Consider the following 13,825-nt stretch of genomic DNA (forward strand, 5'->3'; position numbering starts at 1 on the left):
CTTTTTAATCTTGACTATTTTGACAGATATACTTAAGTATATGCTTGTAGTGGCTGGCCATATATTTACCCATAATGCTTTAGTAGTAAGTTAGTTTACTTTATTACTCCGTATTTCAAAGATAACTCTTACTAATTCAAAATCTATATCAAGTATCATTTTTAACTATTTAACTTTATTTTTCTACATCTTTCACCTGAAGTGCATGCTGACTTATAGGATATTTTTCTCAACTAGTAAATATCTAGTACTTACATGCAAGACTATAATGTGTGCTAAAATTATAAAGTGCAATAATGATTATACAAGTCATACAAAATGCAATAAAAATTATCCCAGCAATTTTTAGTACAATATATTCAAATATTTAGAGATAGTAAAATATTCAAGTCATTTTGTTGGATTTGTAGCACCATGGTTTTATTTTTGCTGTAAAAATAGCTGTTAACCCTTTTTAACTAAGAAAACATCTACGGAGTAAGAGATCTATTATTCATGAACTACATATTCAGTAAATGTTTTTAAAACAGCCCTGCCATGTTTCTCATTAAAATAGCTATGGCATATGTTTCTAAATTCATATGTCATCATTCTTCATTGAATTAATTAGCAAAATTATTTTTTTCTCCTTTTACCTTTCGGAGTGATATTTTAAAAATATTTTTGGCATTTATACAGAGTACAATTTATAGGTCATAAAAATATTCGTGTTACAAAGTACTCTTGCATAGCTCTTCTGCTGCTGCTTTGAATACTAATTATGAATATATATTTAGGTATTCGTAACACGTAGCCATTTTCCTGAAATGTAACCAGACTCAGCAGCAGAGCCCTCCAGAGAGTGGGGTGGGGATGGGCTTCGCTAACACCAAGACCACCTGCAAATATCACTCTCATTGTTATCAATAAATAGTTCCAACAAACTGGGTTGAAATGCCCTGAAATTAGTCCCGGCATAGTTAAATGGAAACATTGTTAATCAGTATGTTTCATGCCTTGACCAGCAAAACAACTCAGGCCTGCTGGAATTAACCCCCAGAGCACAATAGCCAAACACTGACTACATCTCAATACTTTCCAAAAAACCAAAAGGTCCAAAGCACGGTTTTTGGACCACAATGCAAAAATTGACAAATACAGACAATAAAAATCAATAGAAAACGCAAACTAAAATGAGGTACTTTTTAAAAATATAAAACTGATGCAAATTGATGAGAACGTTAATATCCAGTGTCAGTAAGGATAGACCTCTTCATTCACTGCTGAGGGAAGACATAAAATTGTAAGGTATAATGGCCTTTTGAAAGACTTGGAGGCCTTTCAAAGGTACACCTTGGTAATCTCCATCAAGATTCTTTAAAAGTACATTCCCTCCTCCTAGCAATTACGTATGTTGCATATCATTCCAAAGAGATAATTGAGGATATGGGCAGAGAAAAATTGCAAGGATGTTTACTGAAGCACAATGAATAATAGCAAAAAGCTGGAAACAACCAAATGTCTAGCAATACAGAGACTCAGTAAGTTATATCCAAATGCAGTTATTTAGAATAACTTTGTAGAGGTCTATTTGTGGTAAGCCTAATATACTTTCTCCTTTTCCACTATGGTAACAGAACCCAGAGATTGTTCAAGGCAGCAACATTCACTGCTCCAAGCACAAAATCGTGACAATCCTATTCCCACTTTCCCAGCTTCCCCTGCACCTAGGGATAGACTTGTGACCCAGTACTGGCCAATTAATTTTCAGGGAAAGTCTTCTGGGGACTTCTGAGAACGTTTCTGCTTTCCATATAAAAAGGATAGATACTGTTGATGCTGGCAATTATCTACTGCAGACCTTCTGTTAAGTGAGACAGACTCTTATTTATTAAGCAAGGGTAGGCCGGGTTTTCTGCTATTCAGAGTCAAAACTGTCCCTAACTGTGGTGGATTCTGTGATGTGCTGCTCAGATACCCCTTCAGGACAGCCATCTATTAGGAATACTATAGGCTGACAACCTTCATCTGGCAGCTATCTCCAGGAATTGTATTCCACTGAAGTCAGCTGCCTTACTCAGTGTCCAATCCGCTTCGCTGGAGGCAGCCACATCTAACAATACTGGAGTCTCAAGGCCAAGCCCCTTCAATTTGTGACTTACAAGATCCTCTAAACTATGAAGTTGCAACCCTGGTTGCCTCTGCACCACTGCTCTCCTCTCTAATCCTACTTTGTTCCCTTCCCCCATACATGTTGATCCTGAAGGCCTTACCTAATCAACTTCTGTACCCAAATCTCTATCTGAGACTGTTTCCTGGGAAACCCCACCCACAACACCATGGATACATTTATTCACAGAAAATATGTTGAAAATATATTGCTAAATGACAGAACAACAGGTTATGGAGCAGTATGCATGATGTCATCCTGTTTTCTGATTACACAAATTATGTATCTGCAGAGAAAAAATATCTGGAAAACTTTTTAGGAGATAATGTAAGAGAATTATTTTCATGATCTTGTGATAGTGGAAAATTTCTTAAGTAAGACATAAAAAGTACAACCATAAAGAAAAGCTTACACATTTGTTTTTTTGTTTGTTTTCTTTTTTAAAAAATATTTTATTTATTTATTCATGAGAGACACAGAGACAGAGACACAGGCAGAGGGAGAAGCAGACTCTATGCAGGGAGCCTGATGTGGGACTCGATCCTGGGTCTCCAGGATCAGGCCCTGGGCTGAAGGCAGACTCTAAACCGCTGAGCCACCCGGGGATCCCTGTTTGTTTTCTTTTTAAATGTTTTATTTATTTATCCATGAGAGACACAGAGAGAGGCAGAGACACAGGCAGAGGGAGAAGCTGGCTCCTCCAACGGAGCCTGATGTGGGACTTGATCCCCAGATTGGGATCACACTCTTGAGTGAAAGCAGACACTCAACCACTGAGGCACCCAGGTGTCCCAGGCTTACACATTTGAATACACTTAAACTAAGACCTAATGTTAATTAAAAGACATACAGGAAAAAGTGAAACCATAAGACACAAATAAGGAAACCATATTTTTTTCTTTCAAACTGCTATTTAAATTCTAGTTAGTTAACATGGAGACAATATTTTTATATTTTCAATATGATAGCTGACAAAGGATTGTATCCAGAATATACAAAGAATCAATTAGGAAAAGTCAAATCCAATAGAAAAGAGGGCAAAGAAAAGCAATTCACAAAAGAAAACCCATATATGGCCAATAAAAATACTAAAAGACTTGCAACCTCACCAATTCTTAGGAAAACACAAACCATTTTTTAGCCATTGGATAGACAAAAATAAAAGATAATATCCCCTGTAGGGAAGAGTGTCGGGAATCAAACATTGATACATAATCACCAAAAATCAGCCTTTTTATAGGTAATTTGGTTCAGCTTTTAGGAGAATTTGTTTCTTAAGATTTTCTTTTTTCTTTTTTTTTTTTTAAGTAATCTCTATACCCAACACGGGGCTCAAACTCACTGTCCCATGGTCAAGAGTCGCATGCTCAACCGACTGAGCCAGTCAGGTGCCCCTGGAGAGTAATTTTTAATACCACAAAAGTTTAAGCAACCTAAATGTCTATTGGGGAATGAATAAACTATAGCATGGTCTATGGGGCAGTAGGCAAGAGTTAAAAAGAAAGAAGCTGATGTTTATGTGCTGCCATAGAATGATCTCCAAGACAAAGTATCAAGTGAATAAAGTAAATTACTCAATATGTTAATTGTATAATTCCCTTTATGTATTAAAAAGATAACTATACATTTCAACATAAATATATGCCACTCAAAGAAAAGAATTTGGGGATGCCTGGGTGGCTTAGCAGTTGAGCACCTGCCTTTGGCCCAGGGTGTAATCCCAGGGATGGTGTCCCACATCGGGCTCCCTGCATGGAGCCTGCTTCTCCTTCTGTCCGTGTCTCTGCATCTCTCTCGCTGTGTCTTTCACGAATAAATAAATAAAATCTTAAAAAAAAAAAACACAAAGAAAAGAATTTGGAATGATATCTACCAAACCATTAATAGTGGTTACTTTTGGAAAAGTGCAAAATTCAGAGTAGGAAAGGAGGGACTTTTGCTTTTTACTACATATTTTTCTGTGTTCTTTTAATTTTTCTCAACATTATATTATGAAAATTTTCAAACATTCAGCAAAGATAAATTGGTATACTCCACATAGATTTTACCATCAATGTTTTATTAGACTTGTTTTATCACAAATCTATTAATCCATGCCTCTATCCATCCATTAATTTTTAATGCACTTTGAAGTATATTGTGGACATCAGTGCATGCCCCCCAAAATACTTCAGCAGGCAAATAATTAACTAGAATACTTGTTTACAGTTTTTCCTTTGCTATAAAATCTATCTTTAATTAGAGACACATTTTTTAAAAGTAATCTCTACTCACAACATGGGGCTCGAAATCACACCCCAAGATCAAAATTTACATGCTCCACGGACTGAGCCAGTCAAGCACCCAGAGATACAAATTTTAAGAGTACATTCACTGAATTTTGACAATGATATGTGATCCAAATCCCTATCAAGATTTACAATACTTCCAGGGGTGCCGGGCTGGCTCAGGTGGTGCACCATGTGACTCTTGAACTTGGGTTTTGAGTTTGAACCTACACTGGGTATAGAACTTACTTTAACAAATATATTTTAAAAACAAAAAAAAGAGGGCTCCTGGGTGGCTCAGTCTGCTAAGTGTCTGACTCTTGATTTTGGCTCAGGTCATGATCTCAGGATTGTGAGCTCGAGCCCCACATTGGGCTCTGCGCTGGGTATGAAGCCTGCTTAAGATTCTCACTCTCCTTCTCTTTCTACTCCTCTCCACCTCTTTAAGAAAAACAAAACGAAACAAATAAACAAAAAAACAAAAAACAAAACAACAGGACATATAAACACTTCCATCACTCATGATAGTTTCTTCGTGTTCTTTCCCCGTCATTACCCAACTTTATCTGCCAGAGGCAAAGATTATTCTTACTTTTTCCACTGTAGATTAGTTTTGTTCATTCTAGAATATCATATAGTTTAAGTGGGGTTTTGGAGGGGGGGTTGTTGTTGTTTTTTTAGAGAGAAAAAGGTGGGAGTTGGAGCAGAGGGAGGGGAAGAGAGAGAATCTTAAGCAGTCTCCATACCCAGCACAGAGCCTGAAGTGAGGCTCGATCTCACAACTCTGAGATCATGACTTGAGCCAAAATCAAGAGTCAGACGCTTGGGATGCCTGGGTGACTCAGCGGTTGAGCACCTGCCTTCAGCCCAGGGCATGATCCCGGGGTCCTGGGATCAAGTCCTGCATCGAGCTCCCTGTGGGGAGCCTGCTTCTCCCTCTGCCTGTGTCTCTGCCTCTCTCTCTCTCTCTCATGAATTAATTTTAAAAATATTTTAAAAAATAAATAAAAAAATTTAAAAAAATAATAATAAAAAGAGTCAGACACTTAATCAACTTAGCCACTCAGGTGCCCCCTAAGATTTTCTTTAAAGATTTTATTTATTCATGAGACACAGAGATAGAGAGAGAGAGAGAGAGAGGCAGAGACACAGGCAGAGGGACAAGCAGGCTCCATGCAGGGACCCCCATGTGGGACTTGATCCCAGGACTCCAGGATCACCACCCCAGCTAAAGGCAGATGCCCAACTGCTCAGCCACCCAAGTGTCCCAAGTTTTGTTTTGTTTTTTTAAGAATATCATATAAATGAAATCATACAGTATGTACTCTCTTGTGTAAGGCTTCTTTCACTTAGCATTATGTTTTTGAGATTCTTCATGCTGTTGCATGTATCAGTAGCTCATTCCTTCTGAGTGGTAATGCATGAAATATACAAGATTCTGTTTATCCATTCCCCTGTTGATGGCACCTGGGATCAACGATTGTCCTATTGATATTTCCTCATCTTGGCTATTATAAATAGAGCTGTTACGAAGATTCATGTGGAAGTCTTTGTGTAAATATGTTTTCATTTCTTTGGGGTAAATAGGAATGGCATTGTTGGGCTACAGAGCAGTAAATGTTTAGTTTTGTAAGAAACTGCCACATCTTTTTCTAAACTTGTTATACTTTTACATTCTCACCAACAAGGTTTGAGAGGTCTGCTTAATTGCTCTACAATCTTCAACATTTGGGGTTGTCAGTCATTTAAATTTAACCATTCTTTTTTTTAAACTTAATTTATTTTTTTTAAGATTTTATTTATTTGAGAGAGTCAGAGAGAGTGAGCAAGAGACAGCATGAGCAGGGGCAAAGGGAGAAGCTGACTCCCCGCTGAACAGGGAGCTCAACTCAGGGCTACATCCCAGGACCCTGAGATCATGACTTAAGGGTAAGGCAGATGCTTAACCGTTTGAGCCACCCAAGCGCCCCTAGTTTTTTTTAAGTAAGCTCTACACCCAATGTGGGGCTCAAACAACCCCAAAGTCAAGAGTCCTGTGGTCCACCAACTGAGCCAGCCAGGCTCCCCTGGAAGCTATTTAGTTATTCTAAAAGATGTATAGTGCTATTTTTTTTAAAGATTTTATTTATTTATTCATGAGAGATAGAGAGAGAAGCACAGACACAAGCAGAAGGAGAAGCAGGTTCCATGCAGGGAGCCTGACGTGGGACTCGATCCAGGTCTCCAAGATCATGCCCTGGGCCGAAGGCGGCACTAAACCCCTGAGCCACCTGGGCTGCCCTGTATAGTGCTATTGATGAGGAGAACAAAGGCATGAGAAATGTAGCAAAAAAGTAAATCTTAAAATTTGCAGCCCACTGATAAATCCATGAGAAGTGCAGAGTGTGACTGACATTCCTCAAGGAACTCATGGCTACCTTAGTGTTGATGTTTCATTAGAGACTAAAAGCAAAACATTATCTTAACAATCCCTAGCTCTCCAAGGTCCTGGAGACCTTGCTTTTAACGTGTCCAGATTCCTTAGAAATTTACTTATCCCTCACTCCCACTAACTAAAAAGTATATAATCAGCCATTCTTCACAATCTCACTGTAGCTCTTTCTGCCCATAGGTCCTGTCCCTGCCTGTGCTATAATAAAAGCACCATTTTTAAAAAATATTTATTTATTTATTTATTTATTTATTTATTTATTTATTTACTTACTTACTTATTTGACAGAGAGAGAGAGAGAGAGAGAGAGCAAGCGGAGGGAGTGGAAGACAGGGAGAGGCAGAAGCAGGCTCCCCGCTGAGCAGGGAGCCAGGTTGGGCTAGATCCCAGGCCCTGAGCCTAAGGCAGATGCTTAACTGACTGAGCCATTCAGGCACCCCATAAAAGCACATTTTTGCACAGAAAACGTCTCAAGAATTCTTTTTTTTTTTTTCAAGAATTTTTTCCTAGTCTGTAGACTGTGTCTTGATGAACAGTTTTTAATTTTGATGAAATCTAACTTACCAATGTTTTCTTTTATGACACTGCTTTCTGTGACCTGCTAAGCCAACTTTACCTATCTCAAATGATGAAGACATTCTTCTAAAGTTTCCTTTAAAAATATATAGCTTGCCACTTACATTTAGGTGTGTGATCCAGCTCAGATTAATTTTTGTGTATGGTGTGAGATAGAGGTTAACATTTGTATTTTTTTCATATGGATAGATAGTTACTATGCATCATTTCCTGCAAAAACTTTTCTTTCCTTATTGGATTGCTTTGGTGCTTTTGTAAAAAATCAAATGACTAAATAAGTGTGGGTCTATTTCTAGCTCTCTATGCTATCAACTTACATGCCATACACTCTTGATTAGTATGGCTTTACAATTAGCCTTGAAGCCAGGTAGTGCAAATTCTCAAACTTTGTTCTTCTTTTTCAAATACTCTGGGTAGTCTAGGTCCTTTGTATTTCCATAACTTTAGAACTAGATTTTCAGTATCTACAAAAATAACTGCTGGTATTTGGATAAAGATTGCACTGAATCTATAGATCAGTGTAGGTAGAATCGACAGATAAACAATAATATCAAGTCTTCCAGTTCATGGACATGGTTTATTTCCCCATCTATTTAGTTTTTCTTTAATTTCTCTCAAAAATGTTTTCGAGGCACCTGGCTGGCTCAGTCATTAAAGTATGCAACTCTTGATCTTGGGGTGTTGAAGCCCTGTGTTGAACATAGAGCTTACTTTAAAAAAAAAAGAAAGAAAGAAAAAGAAAAGATGTTTTCTAGTGTAGAAGTCTGGCACATGTTAAATTTATTACTAAGTATTTTATGTTTTTTGATGCTATTATACATGAAATGCATTTTTTAAAAATTTTTATTTATTCATGAGAGACACACAGAGAGAGGCAGAGACATAGGCAGAGGGAGAAGCAGATTCTATGCAGGGAGCCCAATGTGGGACTTGATCCCAGGACTCCGGGATCCACACCCTGGGCTGAAGGCAGGCACTAAACCACTGAGCCACCCAGACATCCCCATGAAATTCATTTAAAATTTTATTTTCTAATCATTTGCTAATAACATATAAAAATATAATTGAGTTTTCAAAATTAACTTTGTATTCTGTGACTTTGAAAAATTAGGTTGTAGTTGTATATATTCCTTAAGGTCTTCTAAATAAATAATTGTGTCATCTGCAAAAAGAGACAGTTTTACTGTTTCCTTTCTGGTCTGTATACCTTGAATTTTTCTTGCCTTGACTGCACTGACTCAGGGTTGCAGTACGCTGTGAAATAGCAGTGGTGAGAATGGCATTTTTACCCTGTTTCTGCTTTTAAGGAGAAAATGTTCAGTATTTCACCATTAAGTATAATGTTAGCTGTAGGAATTTTTGGTAGGTGCCCTTTATGATTTTGGAGGAGGAAAAAAATTCATCTGGGACACAGTAATAAAATTCTCCAAAATTAAACACACAGTGACTTTTAAAAAAATAAAACAGCGGGATCCCTGGATGGCGCAGCGGTTTGGCGCCTGCCTTTGGCCCAGGGCACGATCCTGGAGACCCGGGATCGAATCCCACATCGGGCTCCCGGTGCATGGGGCCTGCTTCTCCCTCTGCCTGTGTCTCTGCCTCTCTCTCTCTCTGTGACTATCATAAATAAATAAATAAATACCTAAAAAAAAATTAAAAAAAAAAAATAAAAAAATAAAACAGCACCAGTAAGATGTTTGACAACTTCAAGTGGTCTGCTATATTGTAATTAGAGTCCCTAAAAGGGGATGGGGGGGAGGGGGGAGGAGACAAAATAATTTAAGAAATAATGGACAAAACATTCTAAACTTCATGAAAATTATAAACCCAGAGATCCTAGAAACTCAACAAACACAAGTAACAAACAAAAAAACACTAGAATTCTACACCTTGGGAAACATCTTTCATAAAGTAGAGCAATATAAAGTCATTTTCAAACATATGAAAGTTGAAAGAATTCATCACCAGCACACATGCAGTAAAAGAAATGTTAAAGGAGATCCTTCAGGCAGAATGAAAGTGATATCAGATGGAAATGTGGATCTACACAAAGAAATGAAGATCACCAGGAAAGGTTAACTACATGGGTAAATATATATAAATATATAAGATGTTTTAATTATATGTATATCTTTAAAAGATAATTGGTTAAGCAAAAATAATCACAATGTATTATGAGGTTTATAATCTATATAAAAGTTAAATACATGGCAACAATAGCATAAGGACCAAGAGGAGAGAAATGGAAGTATACTATTGTAAGGTTCTTACAATATAAGTGAAATGGTATAAGGCAGCCTGGGTGGCTCAGCGGTTTAGTGCTGCCTTTGGCCTGGGGTGTGATCCTGGAGACCCGGGATCAAGTCCCACATCAGGTTCCCTGCATGGAGCCTGCTTCTCCCTCTGCCTGTGTCCTTGCCTCTCTCTGTGTGTGTGTCTCTCATGAATGAATAAATAAAAATCTTAAAAAAAAAATAAGTGAAATGGTATAATATCACTTAAAAGTAAACTAGCAAGTTAAATACTATACTATAAACCCGAAGACAATCATTAAAATTTAAAAACAATCTACAGTTATTTTTTTAAGATTTTATTTATTTTTTATTGAGAGACACAGAGAGATGCAGAGAGAGAGGCAGAGAGACAGGCAGAGGGAGAAGCAGGCTCCATGCAGGGAGCCTGACATAGGACTCGATCCCGGGTCTTCAGGATCACACCCTGGGATAAAGGCGGCACTAAACCGCTGAGCCACCCGGGCTGCCCCTATAGTTATTTTATATTGCTGCATAATAAGTTAGCAAAAACCTGGCAGTTTAAGACAACACAGATTTATTAGCTTATAGTCCTGTAAGTCAGAAGTCAGGCACAGCATGGGTAGGTTCTCTGCTCAGGGTGTCACAAACTGAAATCAAATTGTTGGACACACAAAATTCTTGTGTGGCAGTTCTGGGGAAAAATCCACTTCCAAGTTAATTCTTGTTATTGACAGACCTCAGTTCTTTGTGTATGTTGAACTGAGGTCTACATTTCCTTGCTAACTGCCCACTGGGGGCCACTCTCAGTTCCTAGAGGCCACTTATGTTCCTTGACACATGGCTTCCTTCATGTTTAGCAGCAACAACACAATCGATCCTTCCTGTGCTTTAAATCTTTGACCTTCTCTTCTGCTATTAACCAACAAAGGTGATAAAATGGAATCACCAAAATAATTATGAACAACAACAACAAAAGGAGAAAAATGAAACAAAGAGCAGATGGGTCAGATAGAAACAAATAGCAAAGTGATGGACTCAAACTTAGACTTATAAAAATTACATTACAGGTAAATGGCTTAAATACCTCAATTAAAAGACAACTATATGCTGCTTATAGGAAACTCAAGTACTCAGGAAGGTCTTGTTGCAGTAATGGGGAATAATTAGCCCTAAACTGATCATTACTCCAGACCCACCTAACAAATTATGAGAACAAGACCCAAAAGGATTAAACTATTTATAAGTAACTGAATTGCATCCCAGAACAAAGCTTAAGAATATTTATGGGAACACAAAAAATATCCAGCAACTAGCAAGGTAAAATTCATAATGTCTGGCATCCAATCGAAAATTACCAGGCATGTGAAGAGGCAGGAAAATGACCTTTGTTTAGGCAAAGATGTCTTAGATATAACACCAAAAGTATAATCCTTCCACAAATGATAAATTGGACTTCATCAAAATTAAAACCTTTTGTCCTTTTAACGTCATAAGAGAATGTTGGGGTGCCTGCTGGCTCAGTTGGAGGAGTGTAAAAATCTTGATTTCAGGGTTGTGGTTTCAAGCCCCACATTGGGTGTAGAGATTGCTTAAATAAATAGAACATAGGGATGCCTGGGTGGCTCAGCAGTTGGGCCTTTGGCCCAGGGCATGATCCCAGACTCCCGGGTTTGAGTCCCACATTGGCTCCTTGCATGGAGCTTGCTTCTCCCTCTGCCCGTGTCTCTGCCTCTCTCTCTCTCTCTCTCTGTCTCTGATGAATAAATAAATAAAATCTTTAGATAAATAAATAAATCATACAAACAAAAGACATGAGAATGAAAAAACAAGCCATAGACTTAGAAAAAAAATATTTATAAAACATACACATTTAGGGCACCTGGCTGGCTCAGTTGGTAGAGCATGTGACTCTTGATCTTGGGGTTGTGGGTTCAAGCCCCACACTGGGTATAGATATTACTTTAGAAATAAATTTTTAAAATATATGGAGCACCTGGGTGGCTCAGTCAGTTAAGCACCTGACCCTTGGTTTCAGCTCAGGTCACAATCATCTCATGGGTTGTAAGATTGAGCTGCATGTTGGGTTCTGTGCTCAATGTGGAGTCTGATTGAGATTCTCTCTCTCTCCCTCTGCCCCTCCCCCTGCTCTCTCTCTCTCTCAAATAAATAAATTAAAAATCTAAAAAAAAAAAGGAATCTTTGGGACTTCCACTTCCAAAAAGATGGAATAAATGTACTTATCCCTAGATTTCCATATATAAAATAATCATAAGAAGACTGAAAGGTGGAGAGAAAACATCAGACCAAGTAGGGACCTCAGGATCAAGCAATGGTGGTAAATTACCAAAGTTTTCCTTATGTCTCACATCTCCCTGACTGGGTGCTAGAGAAGTCAGCAACACAGAAACATCAATGGGCACAGACAACAAGAAAACAAATCCAAGAAAAGCTTGCTCTTTCTAGCCAAAAGACCAGGAAAAGGACAGCTTAGCAAGACAGAAAACTTTTTTTTTAAGTTTTTATTTATTTATTCATAAGAGACATAGAAAGAGAGAGGCAGAGACATAGGCAGAGGCAGAAGCAGACTCCATGCAGGGAGCCCAATGTGGGACTCCATCCTGGTACTCCAGGGTCACACCCTGAGCCGAAGGCAGACGCACTCAACTGTTGAGCCACCCAGGTGTCTCAAGACAGAAAACTTTTAATCAATAATTGCTTTACTCTGGATAAACACCACAGGGTGAAAAGAAATGTGGCCCCAGTCTGCCAGCAAAGGCCAAGTAGGAAACCTTGATTGCCACCCTTGCCAGACATCATCCCTTCCCCATCCAGGTGGCAACAGAAGGCTTAGTGGGAAGGCAGGCACTAGATATCCTTACTAGATAGTAACAAGTCCCCCACCAGTTGGTGCTAGTAGAATCAACATAGGAGTCTGGGTTTCCACTCCCCCCTTTACTCCTACTCCCCACCCCAGGCAGTAGCAAGGTACCTCTCCTCCTCCTCTCTGGGATGGTGTCAGAGGAGATATAGTGGACATTTAGGATTTTCACCACCACTCAGTGGTTACAGAACCACCCTCTCACTCCCCACTCCACAGCGGAGGCAGCATGAACCACCTTTAACCCTGCCAGCCAGGGTAGTTCCAGTGGAGGGCTAGCAGGGAGCCTGAACTCCCACTACTACCCAACAGTAACAAGGTACATAACCCACATGCCTGTCAATAAAGCCAAGGAAAGACTGTGGACTTTCACCCTCATCTGGCAGTAGTGAGGCAGTGTCCTCACTTACTGGCTGTCTGCTAAATCACAAGATTTAAGTAACATTTGGAATCTTATAACATCATGCCCTAGATGTCCTGGTTTTCATCAAAAATGAATCGTCAAATCAAGAACCAAGGAGATCTCAGTTTGAATGAGAAAAGACAATTAACCAAGGTGACAGAATTGTTAGAATGACCTGACAAGGACTTAAAGCAGCCATCATAAAAACACTTCAGTGAATAATTACAAACACACTTGAAAGAAATGAAAAACAAAAGTCTCAGCAAAGAAATCCAAAAAATATAAGTAAGAACCAAATGGAAATTTTAGAACTAGAAATTGCAATAAGTGAAATAAAAAATTCAATGGACAGTAAAATATGGAAGACAGAGAAAAGAATCAGAGAATTTAAGGCTAGAATAGAGAATCCCCAATCTGAACAGCAGACAGAAAACAGACTGAAAAATCAAATGAACAGAAATTGAGGGACATGTGAGACTCTAACATAAAATGAGTATTTGGATCACAGGAGTCCCAGAAGGAGAGGAGTAAGAAGGTAGAGTTGAAATAGTGGCTAAAAATTTCCAAAATTTGGCAAAAGATGTAAACATATAGGTTCCAGAACCCCAAAACAAGATAAATTTAAAGAAATCCATGCCAAGGAATACCATAGTCAAACTTCTGAACATTAGGACAAAGAAAAAAATCTTGAGAAAGGCAGAGAAATGATACTACCCATAGGGAAAAACAATTAGAATAATAGATTTTATTCTCATCAGAAACTGGGGAGGCCAGAAAAAAAATGGCATAACATTTTTCAAGTGCTGAGGGCACAGAGCTCTCAACACAGAATTGTACAGCTAGCAAAAATATCCTTCAGGAATGAA

At 38.4% G+C, this 13,825-nt stretch overlaps 1 protein-coding gene and 1 non-coding gene across 3 annotated transcripts in view; one reads left to right on the forward strand and one right to left on the reverse strand.

Annotated features, from left to right (window-relative positions):
• The window catches only part of USP9X (ubiquitin specific peptidase 9 X-linked), a 482,368-nt gene that overhangs the window by 180,535 nt on the left and 288,008 nt on the right, over positions 1 to 13,825 (reverse strand). The window lies entirely within an intron of this gene.
• Positions 11,556 to 11,628, forward strand: TRNAK-CUU (transfer RNA lysine (anticodon CUU)). Its single transcript has one exon. It is a non-coding gene; the product is annotated as a tRNA-Lys (tRNA).

This window comes from Canis lupus, chromosome X (assembly GCF_048164855.1).
Source record: "Canis lupus baileyi chromosome X, mCanLup2.hap1, whole genome shotgun sequence".
In the NCBI taxonomy this organism is placed as follows: domain Eukaryota; kingdom Metazoa; phylum Chordata; class Mammalia; order Carnivora; family Canidae; genus Canis; species Canis lupus.